Raw genomic sequence first — 19,746 nt, 5'->3', positions numbered from 1 at the left:
TCCCGTTATTTCCCCGCTCTCAACAGCCACCCCCCCCCCCTCCTCTTCCTTGTCTCTCCACTGCCACTGCAGTCATGCATCCTCCCATCAGCCCTCGCCTCACCCTGCACTGCACCCTGCTACTCACCCTTCTACTCACTCGCTTGCTCACGCTACGTTTCCATGAACGATCAAGGTAACAGGCCAGCTCGGAGCCCGAGATCATCGGCCCCGACCAGCTAATTCGCTCTTTCGTTGTCACCGCAGGTGCCAACGTTTAAGTTCGTTTATAAATGGTTGATAACCATCGACAATGTTTACGCGTGATAAGCATTGAGCGTTTATCAAATAACAATAACAAAAATAAGAATTCAATCATTGGCCTGATAACATCATTGATATAATTTAAATGGTCCACCTTAAAGGGTAAAGGTGCAGCTCTGCAACTGCTTACCAGAAGGGCCTCCACTGGAGGGAGCTCTGAACAGCCCCTCCACATGTGTTTGTCCTCCTCTTTCATGCTGGCCAGACGTCCCACACTCTCCAGGCCTCCACACGGGCGCTGCAAATCGACTCACTGCGGCGCACCCATTAATCCTGCGGGGTGCTACCAATGTGCGCTCCGTGCCGTGGAGTAAGCGGCGGATGAGGGGGCCGACAGCACCGCACCGCTGAGCCGTGGGGCATGGCGCGTGCACAGGTGACGTCCACATTCAGGCGATGGGGATTCGTGATGGACTGGACTCGCAAGAGTGCGCAACAACACCAACGACCGCTTTGGGCATTCACTCGCGGTGCGGTACTGAGTGGTGTGGCAGTGGTTAGTGCGCTGCTCTGTGAACCTGGCGACGTGAGTTCGATGTATGGCCATGGCGAACCTCCGTGGTGAGATCACAACCGGTCTGGTGTGGCCACCTTCTGCTTGGTGGAGCAGTGGGCAATCAATCCCCATGGCTGCTTTCATCCAGCAGTGGAGTGACAGAGGGCTAAAAAAATGTATGTTGCATTGGTGCACACGATTGGCCGTACTTATGATTTGAAACCCTGTGATGTTCTTTGTTTCTTGCCATGTCGTGATATCACAGACTAATTCTCACAGTATACCCGGGGGGCTAGAGCCAACCATTTCCTCTCGGGGGTTTTTGAAGTCATCGAGTGATAAAAAAAAAATGTCATGTCCGAAATTTCAACAGTGGCAAAAAAGGTCATATCCTAAAATTCAATAATGAGCGTGCAGCTTTGTTCTCGGCCTTCTTGTGATCGCTAAGTCCAATACAGTGACAACATTTGATTTTGACCTAATCTTCGGGGTAATAATACATGGTGGCCATTAACATATTTTTTCTTCATATAAGCAACATTCTACCCAGAGTCCTATTTGCCTCGAATTACTAAATCTTGCACCAGGGACTTTTGTGGCCACTGGGTAGAACAAACACACAAACCTGGAGTGGCCACAGTCGCAAAGTGGGATTCAAACACCCACAATAGAAATAGACAATAATGCGTGCACAATAATGCGTACGCGCACAGGAGCTCCGTACACACAGGCACTAAAAGACAAAGATCCCCACCTATGCGTATTGACTGCAGGGGCAAGTACTGCTGCTGTGCACGGCACATTAGAGATGGTACGATCGGCACTATGCTGAGCTGCCTCCGTCTACCCGAGTCAAGGTGTGTTGACACACCGCATCAGATGGACGTTTTAGGCAGAGTTGACCTTGGCAGGGAGGCTCAGGGCTCGGTTTGGTGCGTACGCCCAGGAATTGAACATCGGCTGCCGGGATCACATTGTAGCGAGGCCACCACCACACACATTGCTCGCCCACCATCTGGGGGACTCTTATATACGCGCGCAGGCACGCGCTCACAGAGAGAGACAGAGAACAAACAAAAAAACCCCACACACGCTTCAAACGAACGGTGGCAGATGTAGCTTTGTTACCTTCAGACTCGGCCAGCGCACAAAAGAAACACAGTGCCGCCTGCTCGGGAGAGAGAAAGGGGCGCTCGACCTCCGCCGAGGGAGTCTACGAGCCGCAATTACGGCCGAAGCGTCGGGTCGTGCCGCCCGAACTCTCTTGTGGACGCGAGCAACGTTGGCGGGACCCATCGTCTCGTCACACCCCGGCCTGCAGCCAGCCGCCACCCCCACCCCACCCAGTCGAACCGAGAGCATTTGCAGGTGCTTGCTGCAAGCCAGCGAGCCGCGGAGATGAGAATGCGGGCGCACGGGACAATTAGAGCACAATTAGAGGACAATTTGAAGGATTGTCGTGGGCGACTCAGCACCGCCCTGCCACCGTCTCTGTGCCACCGCCCCCCGCCCAGAGCGTCACCGCCGTATGGGGTTAAATTCGTGATTTGTCTCCATGCTTATTTTCGTTTTCGTGCGGCATTGGAGTCAAATCTGTGTCGGCACGTTTACGTGACGTTTTACGTTCGCGTTGTTTCGTGGTGGAACACGAACGTTGCGCTGCAGGCGTGGGTAGTGGCAGAACAAAGCATGTCTCTGTTTTCCCACAATCCCCTACAGACACACACATATTCCGTCATGGAATGGCTTTCAAAGACACAGGAGGCCTCCCGTCCTGTACATTTTACAAACCTGATATATTACAAACATCGAGACTGCACACTGTTATTCATGGAGCAAACGAGTGCTTCGCTCAGATGAGATACTCTAAAGACACAGATTGCCAGGCTTGACCGTGTGAAGCAGGGGAAACAGTATTTGTACGTGCACTCATTGACGACAGTGGCTCATTCCGTGACGCTCTCTGCGCAAGAGAACCTTGGTTTTCAACCTTCCGTGGGAGCCGGAGATTTCCATCCAAGATCTCAGTAGAATTTGCTCAGCACTCGGTCACAGCCACCCACGTAGTCTTGTGAGGAGGCACCCAGCCCACTTCGTCGGTCACTGCCATTCTCGAGGATTGTGTCCGCGTGCAGTTTGCTGTTATTCTTCATGTTGCTATTATCACGATTGATTACGCAGGAAAGCCTCAGAGTCTCAAGACTCCTTTTCCAGGATAGTCTTGCCAGGTTTTCGCAGTGAGAGGGGGGGGGGGGGGGTGATGTTGTTGCTCCTGCTGCGTGTGATCCCAATTGATTAATTTGCAAGTAACATTTCCAGCATTTGGGATGTTTCCCAGTACCAGAGAGGGTACAAACACCACACAGTGAGGCGCCCAAGTCGGGAAACGAACCCAATCTGTGATTATAACACTTAGTAGTAGTAGGCTTTCGCGACCAATATTATCCATAATAAGGTTTTTGAGTTAGATCGTGTAAATATACAGCCAATTATGAAGGTTTGTCGTGTAAACAAAACACGTCAATTAGTGACTAGTGCAGCACACCGGTGTGTTGGAGAGTGAACCCACTACAACATTTACAATTCGAGTTCCGAGACGTTTCGGCGGTAATTACGACCATCATCATCAGGCGACAGCCAGATTCTGAGATAACACCCATGAAGTGGGTGGGGTTTATCAAATATCCCACCCATTTTGAGCCTCTGTAAAAAAAAAACCAGTGCCACTTAACGAGGTTTGTACCAATCCTTGCTTCGGCCCACGGACTAGGGCGCTCAAGGCCGAGAGGTTGCAAACTCAAGGTAACAACCGCCCCGCTTGCATTTGGCTGTGTGTTTTGTTGTTGTTAAACGCAGCATGCCGCAACAGCGGTCACGAAGAGTGAACCGGGGGCTCATTCATGACGATCCAGGAGCGACTTGTCCGCGAGTCACAGCATTCACAGCCACGTCTGCCACCTCATTGCAGGTTTAGAAAACGTCCGCAAGTTGAAGGCAAACAACACCCGACCATTAGGGCCTGTGGGGACTGCACGGGCAAGGATTGTTCATGAGCACTTTCTTAAACCGGCGTGACACACAGGGAGGTGGTGCGGTCAGCATTGTCTTGGCAGATATTAAGCTTCAAGATATTAAGGATGAGTCAGCATCGAGGTACAGAACAAGTTTAGATGCCTTTTACCGCCGGTATTGTCCGTGTCCAGGAATCAAACCCAGAAAATCAGGATTTTAGCAAATAGCTCTATCCCATTACACCAATGCTGTGTTTAAACATGCACACACAGTACCATGTTCAGCGTCATGGTAAGTCTGTGACTAGAAACAGTCGAAAAAAGAACACGATGTTTGGGAAAATGTTCGCAAAATTTCAGGAAGTGCTCATTAATTCAAATACCGGCTCTTAAGTACAGTATCACTCACCGGTTATACGTTTGAAGGATGTGCAAATTTGAGAGAGCTTCACTTATCGGGCACTCGTTTTTCATGTTGCACACATCAATGCCTAGCCCTTAGTCGAATACCTCTTGTCCTCAGGAAATTGCAGATAGCAGGATGAATATGTTGCTGACTTTTGTTATCTGGTGAAAAATGGGTTTCAGGACGCCTCGATGTTGCGTGTCCTCTTTACGTTATCTAATTGGCAACCACACGATTCATAACTTGCGTGACACATTAACAATCCCGAAATGTGGGCGTCACTTTCACTGCTTATTAAGGGAATTGTATTGCCAAATTGCGTGGCTGCACTTCAAGTATTTCGCGTGATGTAAAGAGCTCACAATGGGACGCGTGGTTTGGTGATCCACTCGGTAGCTTCCCTAGATGCCAGGTGGAGAGGGAGCGAGAGAGGTGAAGCCCCTCGCACACCACCAGGTCCCAGTGGGGTGGCTCCTGTTGCGATATCTTCCACGGTCTGGGACTCATGGCCACAGTCGCACTTGGAGTCACAATCCCTCGCCTCCCTCACCTTCTGCTCGTGCAGCAGGCGGCCACTGCGCCATCGCCCCTCCCCTGTGTCCCGTCGTGTGGGGTCGGTGATGAGGTGTTGGGTCAGTGATGAGGCCGTTGGGTCAGCGATGAGGTGTTGGGTCAGCGATGAGGTGTTGGGTCAGCGATGAGGCATTGGTTCTCTGTGTTGGATGCGTCTCACGATTCCATCCGTCTGGATAATGGGTCGGTGCCAGCTGCATTAATTATTCCATGCCAAACCGGCCTTCACCAACCCGGCCTTCACAAACCGGCCTTCACTAACCTTCACCAACCCGGCCTTCACTAACCTGACCTTCACCAACCCGGCCTTCACCAACCCGGCCTTCACCAACCCGGCGTTCACTAACCCGACCTTCACTAACCCGGCCTCCACCAACCCGACCATAACCAACCCGGCCTTCACTAACCTGACCTTCACCAACCCGGCCTTCACCAACCCGGCGTTCACTAACCTGACCTTCACTAATCTGACCTTCACTAACCCGACCTTCACCAACCCGGCCTTCACTAACCTGACCTTCACCAACCCGACCTTCACTAACCCGACCTTCACCAACCCGACCATAACCAACCCGGCCTTCACTAACCTGACCTTCACCAACCCGGCCTTCACCAACCCGGCCTTCACCAACCCGACCTTCACCAACCCGGCCTTTACCAACCCGAACTGACCATCGTGGTGCAGTATGATCAAGTAAACAACACGACCCGCAAGGCATGGAGAGATCCTCATCTAGCAGTGGATCGACAAAGCGTTGCACATGTACACATATGCACACTGTGTATATATATACACACACGCACGGAATGTACAGTAATATGTGTATACCATGCATCGTATGCTATTCACACCAAGTTGCGGATAACAGGATGCATTTAGAAATCGGCTCTTTTTTCCATTAAAATGCACACAAGCTGAAAGGACGTCGTAGTGTGCTTTCTTTGTATCCTACAATCGTCGCATTTGTGGATAGCGGCGGATCGCAGCTAGAGACAATCTCCAGACAGTCGGATGAATCTTGTAGCGTCAGACACGGTAACTGCATTTCTAGGATCCAGCACTCTCCTGAGATTGTCGGGAACATCCCTGCCTCGAACGTTCTCGAGGGCATATTTCACCTCATTTCTTCGCAAACTATAAACACTGTTTTTAAATCTCTGCGATGTGCTATGTATCTGTCACGTCGGTAATGTTTGCCTGCAAACCCCTCTCCCAACCCCCATGGCTTCTGTAGCATCTCCACGAGAGTATTATTATACGACATCATCTTTGCTGTAAAAAAATAAAAATAAACACCACGAAACTATCGCCTGCAGAGCATCCCTATATATATTTGTGTGTGTGTGACATAAATCGCTTGGGGCCAGGGGATCTGTCTGCTGGCCCCAAAAGGGAAAAGCCAGCTCATCCACGTTCCTTCTTTCTGTCCCACAATTGCCTACGGTTAGATCCGTGCTTCTATTTGTTATAAGCCACTGACAAGGCTTTAGCAGCAACAACAAAAATACACGCGCGCTCGGGCTCACACACACACGCACGTACGCGTGATCGTGAGCGTGCGTGTGTGTGTGTGCGCGTGCGTGTGTGTGAGCGTGCGTGTGTGTGAGCGTGCGTGCGCGAGGTTGTGATGGCCACTGCGTTGCAAGGGTTGCGTCCGGCGTGCCCCCGTTCTCTGTGATGCACCGGCAGCGTCGCCGCATACGCAGCGGCCCAGGAGCATGGGCTGAGAGTGCGGGGTACACAAACCCGGTAATCAATCACATTCACCTCGGGCTACAACGCAAGCGTTCGGCCGGCAATACACTCCACAAGCATGCGCTAAACACTATACATACATCATTACCGCGATCGCCATCATCGTGGCATTGTGGCTCTTGGATATCAGTTCCTTGCTCGGCGCGAAAGGTTCATCTTTCCTGAAAGGTGCAATGTCGTAACATGTAATGACGGACAAGCGGTTATAGCACGCTTGCCACCAAGACATTTTCGCAAATATTTGATTCTCATGCAGGTATAATTTTTTTTATAATAGTAATTACAAAAGCTGGTGGCCGGGTGAATCAGGGGTCAGAGCATTGACCCAGCACTGCTGAAATCCTGGGGTTCGAATTTTGGCAGCCACCCATGATTAAACCGGGTTATGAAGTCTCTGCATGGTTGGTTTCCAATGACCACACACAAAAATTCACATCACCCTTTTTTTACATTTCAGCTCAGAGAATTAAAACAAAATCAGTTTTAACTGCCATGTTACAAACATCTTTATAGCAGGGGTCGATCTCACTGCTCTGGGAGAGTTGAGAATGGACAATTCTGCACCTCACGACAGCGTCTAAAGCACAATTGGAATAAATGTGTTATATAATTGAGATAATGCACAGCCCTTTGTCAATCCACTGCTCTGTCGGTCACGGGTGTTGTTTGACCATACTTCACCACCCTGGTCGGTGTAGCTTGGTGGAAGGGGTGAGCCTAGAACAGATTCAGATTTCACTCACCACTGGTGTGTTAGCTATGGCCAGGAATCCAACGCAAGTCACCAAGTTCAGAACGCAGTTGCGCTGAGAAAATCGCCTTAACGTTAGAAAAAAATCAAATGCTCTGTGTGTTTTGTGCCACCAGGCAGACACAGGCTCCGATTGCGCCAGAATGACTCCAGTGTAGTCGACTCGAACCGCGGTAAGTGCTCGTGGCCATTCATCGGCACGGCCACGCGTCACCAGGCCGTGGCTGCTGACGCGTGGCCGTGGCCGCGTCACGAGGAGACAACATTCACACCACGGGCTCAGGGCCCCAATGGCCCATTAGAGCAGGCAGACGTTGCAACGTATATGGCAAGGTATTGCCCGTCAAAATCATGTTGATATTTAAAAAAAAAAGCCTTCACGTCTCGTACCGTATGTTTTTTTTTAATACTGTCCTCTCTTAACATTTTAATTGGAGTATCCACAAGCCATTTAAACGACAGTATTTGTCCACTTATTTTTTATTACGCCGTGTAGGTCGCCTATTGTTTTAAGTCACTGGCAATGGTTGGTCATTGTGTGCAGAGAGAGCTCCATTTAGGAGGAGATACAGCGGGTTGATCTTATCCTGCGTGCGCTCCAGCCTGTGGACTCATTCACGTGTTGAGCAATAACTTTGACATATCGTTAAGTGGCACAGACTTCCAGAGCGACTGACAATTAATACGGCAGTGCAAATTAATAGCTCGATTAGAGGGTAACGTGGCGACCATGCTCGCCATTCGAGAGATTGATTTGCAGAAATTAATCGAGTGCACAGTCAGACCACCCCCACAAGATAGGCAATGGCATGAGTAAGCATTCATGCCGCAGTGGCTTGCCTGTGTGCTCGTTACTCTGAAGAAGTGCCACTTCCAAAATACTCTTCTACTTCGGGTTGAGTAACCTTTTCTACATTTGTTTTTATTATTATTTGTGAACGCAGTGTTGATGAAGACTGCGGTGATTATCCACGTGAGAAAATCTGCAAGTGAGGTGAAAATTCCGGTGCCTGCTAGGGAGACAGTCGTGTGCATTACAATGGATACATTTCAGCAACAAATTGTCACTCAGACGAGAGGGAGTATACATATTCCATATTTCGAGTGCAGCCTCGATCAGTGGACTAGCTTGATAACGGGTGTACGTGTGTGTGTGCGTGTGTGTACGTGTGTGTGTGTACGTGTGCGTGTACGTGTGTGTGTCCATGTGTGTGTGTCCATGTGTGTGTGCGTGTCTGCGTACCTGTGTGCGTGTGTGTGCGTGTGTGTGTCGAGTGGAGTGTAGCGATTAGCGCGCTGCGCTATGAACCTGGCGCCTCGGGTTCGATTCCCGCTCACGGCCAACACCAGCGACGATCATCTGAACCGGTCCTGGGCCTCTCATAGGTCGACTCAGCCTCAAATGAGTACCTGGTGCGATGTGTAAACATCGCCGCTAGGGAGACAAAGGCGGCCGGGCGTGGTGTTGGCCACCCACCCGTTCGTGTGCCGTGCCGGCCTTTAGAGGTATTAAGGCTACACGGGGGATATTTGTCTTTGTTCTTTGTGGAGTGTGTGTGTGTATGTGTACGTGTGTGCGTGTGCTTTTTTCCCCCCTGCACGCAGTGATCCTTGCACGGATGGAAAATGTATGAAAAAGGGTTTGCCATGGAAGACAGAGGGCACAAACGCTCTTGTTCGTTTCAACGCCGATGCTAAACACATGTCAGGAACACACGTGGGAGTGCGCAGCTTTTGAGAATAAGAGAAACACCACTTCGATGTAATTTATCAGATTTCTCAAGAAGGACTCCCCCTGCCATCACTGACCCACTGCATTTGTAGTTTGTTTTCCCTTCTCCCACAAAGCAAACAAACCGAGTTTATTTTAGGTCGAGCGTGCTTCTGCAGGACCAGCGGCCCAATTAGGAGGAGATAGCCGGAGGCGTGGACTTTAATCCACCTCATTCCTGACATCAAACAGTGCCCGAGGCGAGCGACTCAGCCATTCTTATAATGCACGTGCATTTATTCTGGGATTTTAAAACATCTCCCCGCATAATCAGCGCTTGACGGGCTATGATTGCATAGCTAATTTTGAGTTCGCTGGCAGTTTTATGCGCTGGGTTAACGTAATTGTTACAGCGTTTTAGCGCACGCCAATCTTTGTAAAGGTATACCGTCACGATATTTGGCAAAGAAATAATAAAAGGATTGATTTTTTTTCTTTCCATGCTGTCATTTTTTTCTGAATTTGTTGAGGAATGTGGCATTCAATGACAGCGCATTCAGACTTTGTAGATCAACTATGCCATTATAACGTTGAACGCACATTTTTCACGCTTTGATGTATTATTGTATTAGCAAGGAAGTATTAGCAGCCACCTAAAAATATGTTTCATGAAAAACAACACCGACGTTTTCTACAACAACCCCCTCCCCCCTCTATCGCAAAAGGCGTTCGCACAAAAAAAGAATTAGCATGACCTTTCCCAGAAAATGACACTGGTAGAATGCGAGATATACATGTGTACAGCGCATTACCACAGCCGAAGGGCATTCGCTGCTCTGCAAATCCCATGAGCAGCGCGAGCACAGATTGACACGCCACAAACGGTTTAGTGACCTGCGTTCGATCAAGAACGAGGAGGGACCTCAGGTTTATGGAACCGCCGCTCTCTCCCCACACCTTGTAATGGGCAAAAAAAAAAATCCGCACCGCACGCTGCAGATTGCATTCGCCAGCCATATAAGGTAGTGTGAAGGGCAAGAAATGGGTTGTACAGTGGCCGGGGCCTGCAAGCCCAAGGAATGGACAGCCTCAGCAGATCTCCACGACGCCAGCGGTCGAACAAAGCAAAGCCGAATCGATAGATGCATGTGAAATGAGGCTGGTGGTGTGGCTGCACGCGGGGATTGCGCTTCCTTCTTTGGCACTCGCGGCCCAAGGTTTCATTCCTTGTCACGAATCATGTCTGGTTTTCCGTACGCTTTGATCTTCGTGTAATATTGATGCCAGTGGAACAGTTGAACGCGCCACGCGCCGATTGGAACGCGAGCTATTCTTTTTAATTTTATTTTTATGACTTTTCGCTTTTGAAAAATCCTCCGCCCGTGCGGGGCAAGCTAGCTCTGAGCTGCCACTTCCAACATTTGAAAGCGCAACGATATGCCACACACATCAGTGCTGCGGATACGCCAATACGGCGGAGACGGGAATTATTTTGGCGCTTGAAATGCCAGCAACGTACGCTATCAATAGTCGCACAACAAACATGTGTCCATATATATACAGCACAAGCAAGCACCCTAATTTGAAGCAACATGGAATTGATCCATAATGCCCACAATGGAGTTAAAACGTCATGTCGCGATATGGAGCTCCTGAGTATACAGTAAAGACATAAATTCAGCAATCCATATTTGAAAGAACAATGCTGTCATTAAAGTTTCGAGAATTTACAAGCTGAAGTAGTTTGGTTTGGCCGAGTTAAATAATTTGAGATACAGAATCTGAAACCGTGCATATATAAAGCGTGTCCTGCACAAGGCCGGCAAGCTAATTCGTCTTCTTCCTTCCTTCTTGGAAAGCAAAATTATGCCTTTTGCGAAATGTGCTTTCTTTAAATCGGCGACTCAGTATAATTATTATTATAGTGTATATACTGTGTATGTAAAAATGCAAACAAATCTGCATCCGAAATTACAAATTTTATATGTTGAAATTACTATCAGAAAAGTCGTGGAAGCATACAAAAACTGTTTGCATAATCTGCCTTCCATACCAATGTTACTGAGTGTTCTTCTTTGGTTCTTTCGGTAAAGTCACGTAAATCGAAATTTACTGAGTGTTGTCTTCAATGTTACCATTGCGGTGGTTTTGACTGTTTGGTTTCTTTCGCCCGGTGTTATAAAAGACACATCAAAGCCAGCTATCAACTGTGGGTCTCATAACATTTCCTTGTTGATGTACAGAATTACATTACAGGCACTGTTTGTAAACGCATTCTATACAATGGCACACAACATTACATACTTAAATACAGAGATGTTGACATATTTTGGAAGCTGAGTTCAAATCCCAAGCCCATCACATCTCAGAGGTGGTTAAAGTAAGTACCGCTTTGTGAGTGGTCCGACAGTGGTTATATTACAGAGAGTCTGGCCTCCTGCAGCACTGGCTCAGGGCCGCCAACAGAGATGAGCACTGCCCCATGCTGGTGTGAGTATTGAATACACTTCGGAATTGACTTAAATATAATAAACATGCGGCGCCAAGCCGATAAGAGCTCAGGTAGATTGGTGTAGCTTTCGTACTTAAACTAAAGCCCTGCGTAGATAGGAATTATCACACGTTAACTGCTTTTGTTACAACTGCTACACTACGAAAAACTAAACATTTGCTTTCAATACACCATTGGGCCAATGCGCAGATGATTACTGAGCAGTATTCATTTATGTATGTTGTCCTGAGCCACTGCTGGAAATTCCACAATACCATGACGAGGACCAGCCTTTGTGGAGGCTGACCACTGTTAGTTTGCTAACAAGGTAGTATGATTGGGCTGTCCACCTCTGGCTGGGATTTGATCGTAAGACCCGGATCAAGCACTCCGCGAATTGCATTGTTACATCACACTGACAGAAGAGCGGTGGCGCAGTGGTTAGCACGCCGAGTTGTAAACCCCCAGACAACTGAGTTTGATTCCTGGCCACGGTTAACACCAGCGGGGAGTGACATCTCAACCCTTCTCTGGGCACCCCATCCGCACTCCCCTAGGCATGGCGAAGTATAGTCGGACAACCTCCATGGCCGCCACAGTGTGTGGAGGCCTTCATCCAGCAGTGGATTGACAAAAGTCTGCGGGCAACCTGGAAGCATTTCCCCGTGTGTGTAACTCGAAGCAACATCTCGACGATGACGCTTTAGAAGAGCGGTTCGGGGTCCGTTTGTTGTTATCTAAACCTGCACCGGGGTGCTGTTTGTGTAAAAGCACTCGGAGTTTATAAATCAATATATCAGCTGTAATAACAAGAATAACAATGCTAAGAAGAATGCAAGTTACACTTGGCTCCTGTAAATGTTTACAAATCTACACAAGGGGACGTTGTTGTTGTTGTTGTTCTAGTAAGAAATCTAATTATGTTAACTTGAACTCACGTGTAACGATATATTTATTACTAACCTTCACTCAACATGAACGCATCCAAGCCTGTTCGATGTTAAAGATTTGTACAAGTGCGGCTACTTTGTCAATGCACTGTGAGATAAGAGCTCAGCCACGCCGTTCGGACAGTGGCGGCTATTTGACCATACTTCACCACGCTGGTCAGTATGGGAGCACATAAGTACAGTACAACAATATAATTTTCTACACTGCCCTCTGCTGCCCACCACATAGCTCCAAGGCCTATAACCTCTGTTATGCATGATATTGGCTCTTTCGAAAAATGGCCAGGCTCAACCCTGATTAGGGACCACGATCTTGTGAGATCCGATACTTTGCAGGCCATTTGGTTATAGGCTTTTTATTTTAAAGAGACACTGCTGTGAATAAACATACAGCGCACACTCACATATTTTTTGTTTGTACAATTTATCACGAATAATAAACAAACCACTGTCACGCAACTGGGACGGTATGCTGGTGCATTTGCAGCCTGAGCAGAAAACGTTGTTAAAAAAAAAAATCCGACATTGCAATAACAAAAAACCGCCAACCCCAGCATCTGTATCTGTAGCCCACAATTAAATGGACGAAGCTTTAGTATCCTTTGTTTACACACTCGGCTCAGCTGACATCCCCAAACGGAATGGAAGGTGTGTAGTCCGTGATTGCATGTCTTTCTCCTTTTCAGGGCAATCATCGCACCGTCCCAACACGTCTTCTCGCAGGTATCATCCAATCCCATTACGTCCACAGGAGGGTAATGAAAAATGAAGTTCGGCAGGATTTTTTTTGCTCCTTCCCCCACAGATGCACCTCGAGCGACATCTTCCCGAGAAAAGAGGGGGGGGGGCTTGATGGCTTAATCGTGTCACGGCGGCGTTCGTGAGGTTGCTGAGATTATCCGTAATTCCCGAAGACAACTATGATCAGTCAAAACACACGGGGAAAAAATGCATCCAGCACGAGATTCTGGTGATGCTATCTGCGTGGGGTGGGTTTTCAGCGGTGCGGCCGCTGCAAAAGGGAACCACGGGCGTCCTTGCGACGTGAGTGCGTGCGTGAGTCTCTCACTCTGCGCGCAGCGCGAGCGTGATTGCGCGTGCGCGTGTGATTGCGCGTGCGCGTGTGGGCCGCCCGCGTGTGATTGCGCGTGCGTGTGTGAGCGCGCGCGCGCGTGCGCAGAGCTCTAGGCAGCCAAATTACTTGCCTGATATTTGACCTCGCAGAAGCTGAGGTCTCACAAGGGGTCACGGGGAACGTGTGGCTGATAAATTGAAGGGTTTTATGTTTGAAATGAGCGCATTACAGAGAGAGAAAAAATTCACGTGACACTGCCGCACAAAAGCATACATTTCTGATCAGCAATGTCCACCATCAAATAACTTTGCTTTTGGTGTTTTCGTAAAAAAAAAACGATATCACTAGAGTACAAAAAAAACCGCGAAACAAACGCTTGTGTGTATAGGTATATGAAACACACATACCAAAGGAAAGTGGATGGTGAGATTTTAGCACCGTGGATCAAAATATCGTTTTGCTCTTTTAAAATGTAAAACACGAATACCGCTCTATATGAATGCCAAATGCATTGCCCCACTTTTTGTACACTCAGAAAGTAGAATTGTATCCTTGCAAAACAACCACGGAGTCCATCGTAGGTCCTGAGGCAGCGGTGGAAATTCCACATTCCATTCTTGGAAATCAGTCCATTTAACATTTTTTGACTCCATTATAAATACAATGTTTTATTAAACTTAAATGAAGCACTATGTACCACACATGCTATTTGTATTCTATTACGTGAATTAGATTTATAGACGCTGTTATATATTATACTTATGAGCGGGGATATCGACGTGACATGAAATACTTTCAGGATATCTTAAAACCAAACAGTTCATTACATCACCGCAGAGTACACGGAGCATTTTCCCATTAAGAAGCAGGATGGGTCATATCTGTACACAAGCGTTAACCCGAAGTGCCTATAACATTTGGAAATTTTAGTGTAAATGGAATGGCAATCAAATTTCACAGTAAACTGAGGTCAAGATGTCACCATGGGTAATGCCATTGATGCTGCCACACATCTCTACCAGAACGTGATGATGCCACGGTGTGCCCTGCACCCAATATGTGATGAACAATCACGCTCTGTTTAATCGAATTAACACATGTTTACGCACACAAGCATAATAACTAATAACGATTAATATACATCGTTTAATAACATCATTTACAGCCCTTTGCCATTCCCGCCCGCCAGATGAGGACCTCTCCGTGCCACTCCAGTCAATGAGCGTAAGTCGCTTGAGCAAATGTCACCAGGCTCATCAGACGTGGGTGGGTGCAGGGGAAAGCCCGGGACCGGTTTAGAAGTTCAGATATCACTCGCCACTCGCCTTCGCTCGCCGTGGCTGGGAATCACACGCAGTTGCCCCGCGGCTCGTAGAGCAGCTGCCAACACCAATGTCGTGCGTCCGGGTTGTGCTCGTCTGACTCGGCAGCCGCGCACCGGGGGGGGGGGGGGTGAAAATTAGAAACGTCGATGGCAGGAGGGGCCAAGTCGGTTGTTCATTCACCACGAAGGCCAGGTCACGAAGATGAGGGGGCGATGGAGATTGAACGCGGGGAGGCTGCGGGGCCTCGACTACCTGGGCGGGCTCCAGGAGTGTGGCAGGGTGCTCTGGACACGCGATGTTCAGTTTTCGTCGTCATCATCATCAGCCGTGTCCTAACGACAACCGGATGAAAACCTCCCAAAAACCGTCGCCATCCCTCATGATGCTACAATGCCGCGACCCACCTCGCTCCCGAAACATAACCACAGCCCTCCTGCGTTCTCTAACTCCACAATGCCATTTCCCTAAGCGCGGGTTTCTCTTGCTTGCTTTACGCCATCCAGAAAAAAACTCTGATAAACACCTTCCCAACAACGACCGATCAACATATCGCTCAGACTTTTGCAATATTATTTCATGTCTTCCTTCTTTTCGCTTGGTTCCACAATTGCCACGGATGCTGCCGCGGTTGTAATGGCGCGCTGCACGCTGCACTCGCGACCCCGAGGGAGTCGGTTCGATTTCCCGGTCGGGCGGATCGAAACAATGGGGCACGTTTCTTGAACGCCCCCCCGCCTCTGCCAACCTCGCAGTTTGTTTATTGACAATTCTTTTTATGTTTGGGGACCCAGCCAGCTTGGAAGAGTAGGCCAAATACCCCGTATAAGGGCTCTCTGGAACTCCCTCTAAGTATTGGCGGCTCTTCCACCAACAGCGGCGGGAGCAGGGAATTGCAGGGCTGCGCCTTTACCTTTTAGCGAAACGTCGGACTCATAAATTAGAAATGTTGTGGATTCACTCTTCAACACACCGGTGGGCTCAAGTAGTGAACTATTTTCTTTTGTCAACGTGACACTTTTTTACTGATTGGCCGTGTCGGGTGGTGGAGGGCTGCGACACATTTATAAATAACGCGATCTAACCCAAAAACTTTTATTATGAATAATATTGGTCGCGAAAGCTTACGTGTTAAAGAGACTTAAAACAAACACGTGGGGGTGGGGGGGTGATACCGCGTACGTGCTCATGGGTATTCATTTGCCAAAGCCCGCGGACAGATTTTGAAGCGGCGGTGTCGGGCATGTTTCCCTGGTCACTGCGGTAGCTCAAATAACACGTGGACGCGGCGTGGAGAGGGGACAGCGTTCGGGAGTGTAAGTGAGATGGTGACTTTGGGAAGAAAGATCCTGTGCCGGGTGGACACGCAGACACGTGCTAGCACACACTGCAAAGCACACATTCACTTTTTGTGGTCAATATCTGTTTCAGCCTCTACGAAAAGCACTTTACAGGGCAGAGCACATTTTCCTTTTGCTGCTACAGCCACTTGAGCAGTCACCAAGCCCCGCCGGTTACATTGTGTGTAGAGTAAACCGTGTGCGGACGAGAGTCGCATGCTGTCGTTTGCTCTCGGAACTATTCCTGAAATGTGACAGGATTCTGCCGTGTTCGGAGGAGCTACAATGACAACTCTTGCAGAGTCCAATTGGGAGCCTGAGATTGGAACCAAGATGGGTGTGTGATGGCGCTAAACGGCAGAGAGAAGCACCTAACGTGTCGAATAATAGGAATAATATAGACTCAGTTCCAGCCTGTCCACACCTATATTGGCTGTGCCATTATAATGGATAAAACATGTTACAGCATAAAATTTTGATTTGAAGCTTTCGTGACTGCAGTGATTCATATTCTTGGTTCTTTCGGTAAAGTCACGTTGAAGGGAAGCAATAAAATAATAATTGTATTGTTTTATATATATATTATTTTATTGTTTCCCTTCAACGTGACTTTACCGAAAGAACCAAGAATATGTTACAGCATATTGCCATTATTAAATGCCCTTAGCTACACTTTTTTTTAATGCAAGAGAGCTATAAATCAACGTTTTTTTTTAAATTAAGAGCTACAGCAAATATATAGCTTGTGTTTAAGTGACGGGATGAATGTAACTTGAACGTGTGTTGTATTGGTAAAGTTGTGGTCCGGAAAAGTAAAAAAAAAACATTTCAAGGACACGTCAAGAGGTCATCACATCGCACCATCACTTCCTACTTTCAGAAGCTGTTACAAAATTAGCGCCTGACCTCCAAGCCACGCATCTCCTGTATCCCAGCATCTGGCTCCGAGTCCTTCCTCTTGGTGTCTCATCTCTGGGTGTCACTGCAATGCCTGTCAGTAACCTGCCCTTCTCCACCCGTGCACGTGCGCCATCATCACAACATATCGTCATATCACCTGCAAATTTGTGTTTTCATGTTCCATTGCAAAACTCTAAATGTTCTTCATATTCTTAGTTCTTTCGGTAAAGTCACGTTGAAGGGAAACAATAAAATAATAAAATATATAAAACAATAAAAATTCTCACGACGTTTCGACCATAACACAAAAGGTCGTCTTCAGGTGTGTCGGTTTGCATAAATTTATTTATTTTTAAACGGTGTATTTATTTAATTTATTTAAAAAAAACCGTTAGCGCCACGCGCAGCGATTTGGCAGTTTATTTAGAAGGACCAGTCCATCCATGTTCCGAAAAGAGGAGGGGGGAGACACATTTTTTTTATTCATAATAAAGGTTTTTGGGTTAGATCGCGTTTATTTATAAATGTGTCGTAACCCTCCACCACCCGACACGGCCAATCAGCAAAAAAAGTGTCACGTTGACAAAAGACAAATAATTCACTACTTCAACCCACCGGTGTGTTGAAGAGTTAACCCACATTTACAGTTTGAGTACGACGTTTCGCTGGTAAATACATCCAGCATCATCGGGCAATTCGCCAGAATGGTAAAGCCCTCGCTTGCTCCCGGTTTTATATAGAGCAGCAGGGTGACGTCATCACTTAACTCATATCAGGTGCAGTGATTAGAGGCGGAGGGGGGGTATTGTAATTATATAATCGATTAGTTTATAAATAAACGCGATCTAACCCAAAAACCTTTATTATGAATAATATTGGTCGCAAAAGCCTACGTGTTAAACTGACATTTTTTTTATGTATGCTGTCTGTTTCCCTTCAACGTGACTTTACCGAAAGAACTAAGAATATGAATTACTGCAGTCACGAAAGCTTTAAATCAAAATCTAAATGTACTATCCTGAAATGTATGCATGTTGAACTTTGATCGTACCGTACGTAACCAACCGCGCTAATCGGAGGCGCGGGGGAAGGACAACAAACTAAGTCATAGTGTCCTTCGCACCAACCTATATTTCACATTCATAAGCACATTTAATATTTTGAATTGGTGTCTTAAGTCCAGCTCTTTGATTCGTGCTCTAGCACAGACGTTGCATCATCCTCATGTTACTCTATTCTTTAAACGAAAGGCTACACTTTCAGGGGCAATTTGTTGGCGATGAAAAATCCGACTTACTCATGCAGTACTGTGCGTCACTTCCCATGAATTGAATGCACATACACGAACGGCGATTTGCTTGTGAACGCAAACATCTGACGGATGTCGCCACTGCTGTGGCCGGGAATCAAACTCAGCTTGCCAGCTTCAAAACGCAGTGCGTTGCGCCATCACCCCACCCAAGATTCGATTCAATAAAGTACCATTGATAAATACTACACAACTGGAATTAGTTCTTTTAAAAGTGACCCTGAGTACATGGTAAAGCTAGGAAGGCACTTACTGGTGTTGACTATTCTTCCACTTTGAGAAAACCTCCTTTGTTGGAATTTAGCATTTTGGGATTATAGAAAAATGCCAGACTGCCTTTCAAAATCCTTACTGTTGACCTTTAAGGGCTAAATCTATATACACAAAATGGCAGAGGGTTAAACAGGATTACTAACCTTCTAATCCTGCTTCCCCGTGCTCAGCTGCTAACATGTCACCCATACATTCTCTACAAGATTTCTTATTTCAACTCAGCAGGCAAATAAATAAAAAAACCCAACAACAACACAGGTTAGTTACTTGTACGTATGTTGAACTTTTCGCTCTAGTCTGGACTTAATTAAGTTGTTTTGGTGGCGCTTCTGTTGAACATATTGCACATTGCAGTTTTCCAACGACCTTTGCTGTTGCATGCGCCACACACGCGGTAGGCATGTTCCTGCATGACCGCAGGACACAAGGCGTCTCTCTGCTAGAATTAACATGGGGAAGTGATCCAGTCCATTGGCAGCTCTGAGCCACGGATTGTAATGCTACTTTCTTGACCACTCTGCACTTCCCACAAAAGTTGTTCTCGTTTTTATTCAACCCCCATCGTAGACATTTACGGGCCAATTTCACCCTTAACCAGGATTTGAACTTGCACGGTTCTCATTCCGAGTTGAGTGATCCGTCACCGGTGCCTTTCGGATGACGATAATGATTTCATTACAAATTAAACCAGACACGTGCATTTAAGATGGCAAAAAATATATTTAAAGAATGTCGATCTGACAGCTATTAATATCGTACATGCTTGGCCGTGCCCTGATTACAGTGGCACGGACGTCATCACTCACGGCTCGTTTCTTCCGCTCCGCTCCTTCCGCGCTTTATTTGACTGCTCCGTTGCTTTCCCACTGAGACCCCGGGGTTGGGGGATCGCGCGCGGATTGCGAGCGCCTGCTGCCACCCAACTGCAGCACGGATCGATAAATAATGCGCGCAGGGCGCAGCACAGGCGGCGTTCTCCCCACCGCCCCCAACCTCCTTCTCCTCTTCCTCCATTACTCTCGCCATCACTCTCGCAACTTCTCACTTATTCTGCTGCGTCTCTCTCTCTCTCACGCCCG

The 19,746-nt window shown here is 47.6% G+C and overlaps 2 long non-coding RNA genes across 2 annotated transcripts in view; one reads left to right on the top strand and one right to left on the bottom strand.

The window, feature by feature from the left end:
* The window catches only part of LOC116942199 (uncharacterized), a 111,656-nt gene extending 105,559 nt beyond the window's left edge, over nucleotides 1–6,097 (top strand). The window contains exon 8 of the long non-coding RNA XR_012941619.1: nucleotides 509–6,097. This is a non-coding gene — a long non-coding RNA (uncharacterized LOC116942199). The remainder of the gene's footprint in view (nucleotides 1–508) is intronic.
* A 4,608-nt stretch (nucleotides 6,098–10,705) lies between these two features.
* Nucleotides 10,706–18,269, bottom strand: LOC142924413 (uncharacterized). The gene is made up of 3 exons (XR_012941618.1): nucleotides 17,701–18,269; nucleotides 17,092–17,192; nucleotides 10,706–14,941 (listed from the first exon to the last, which is right to left on the bottom strand). It is a non-coding gene; the product is annotated as an uncharacterized LOC142924413 (long non-coding RNA).
* Nucleotides 18,270–19,746: the final 1,477 nt, after the last annotated feature.

This window comes from Petromyzon marinus, chromosome 13 (genome assembly GCF_048934315.1).
Source record: "Petromyzon marinus isolate PM22_M1 ecotype Great Lakes invasive population chromosome 13, UKy_Petmar_22M1.pri1.0, whole genome shotgun sequence".
Lineage (NCBI taxonomy): Eukaryota > Metazoa > Chordata > Hyperoartia > Petromyzontiformes > Petromyzontidae > Petromyzon > Petromyzon marinus.
This window is presented reverse-complemented; position numbering and strand designations above follow the sequence as displayed.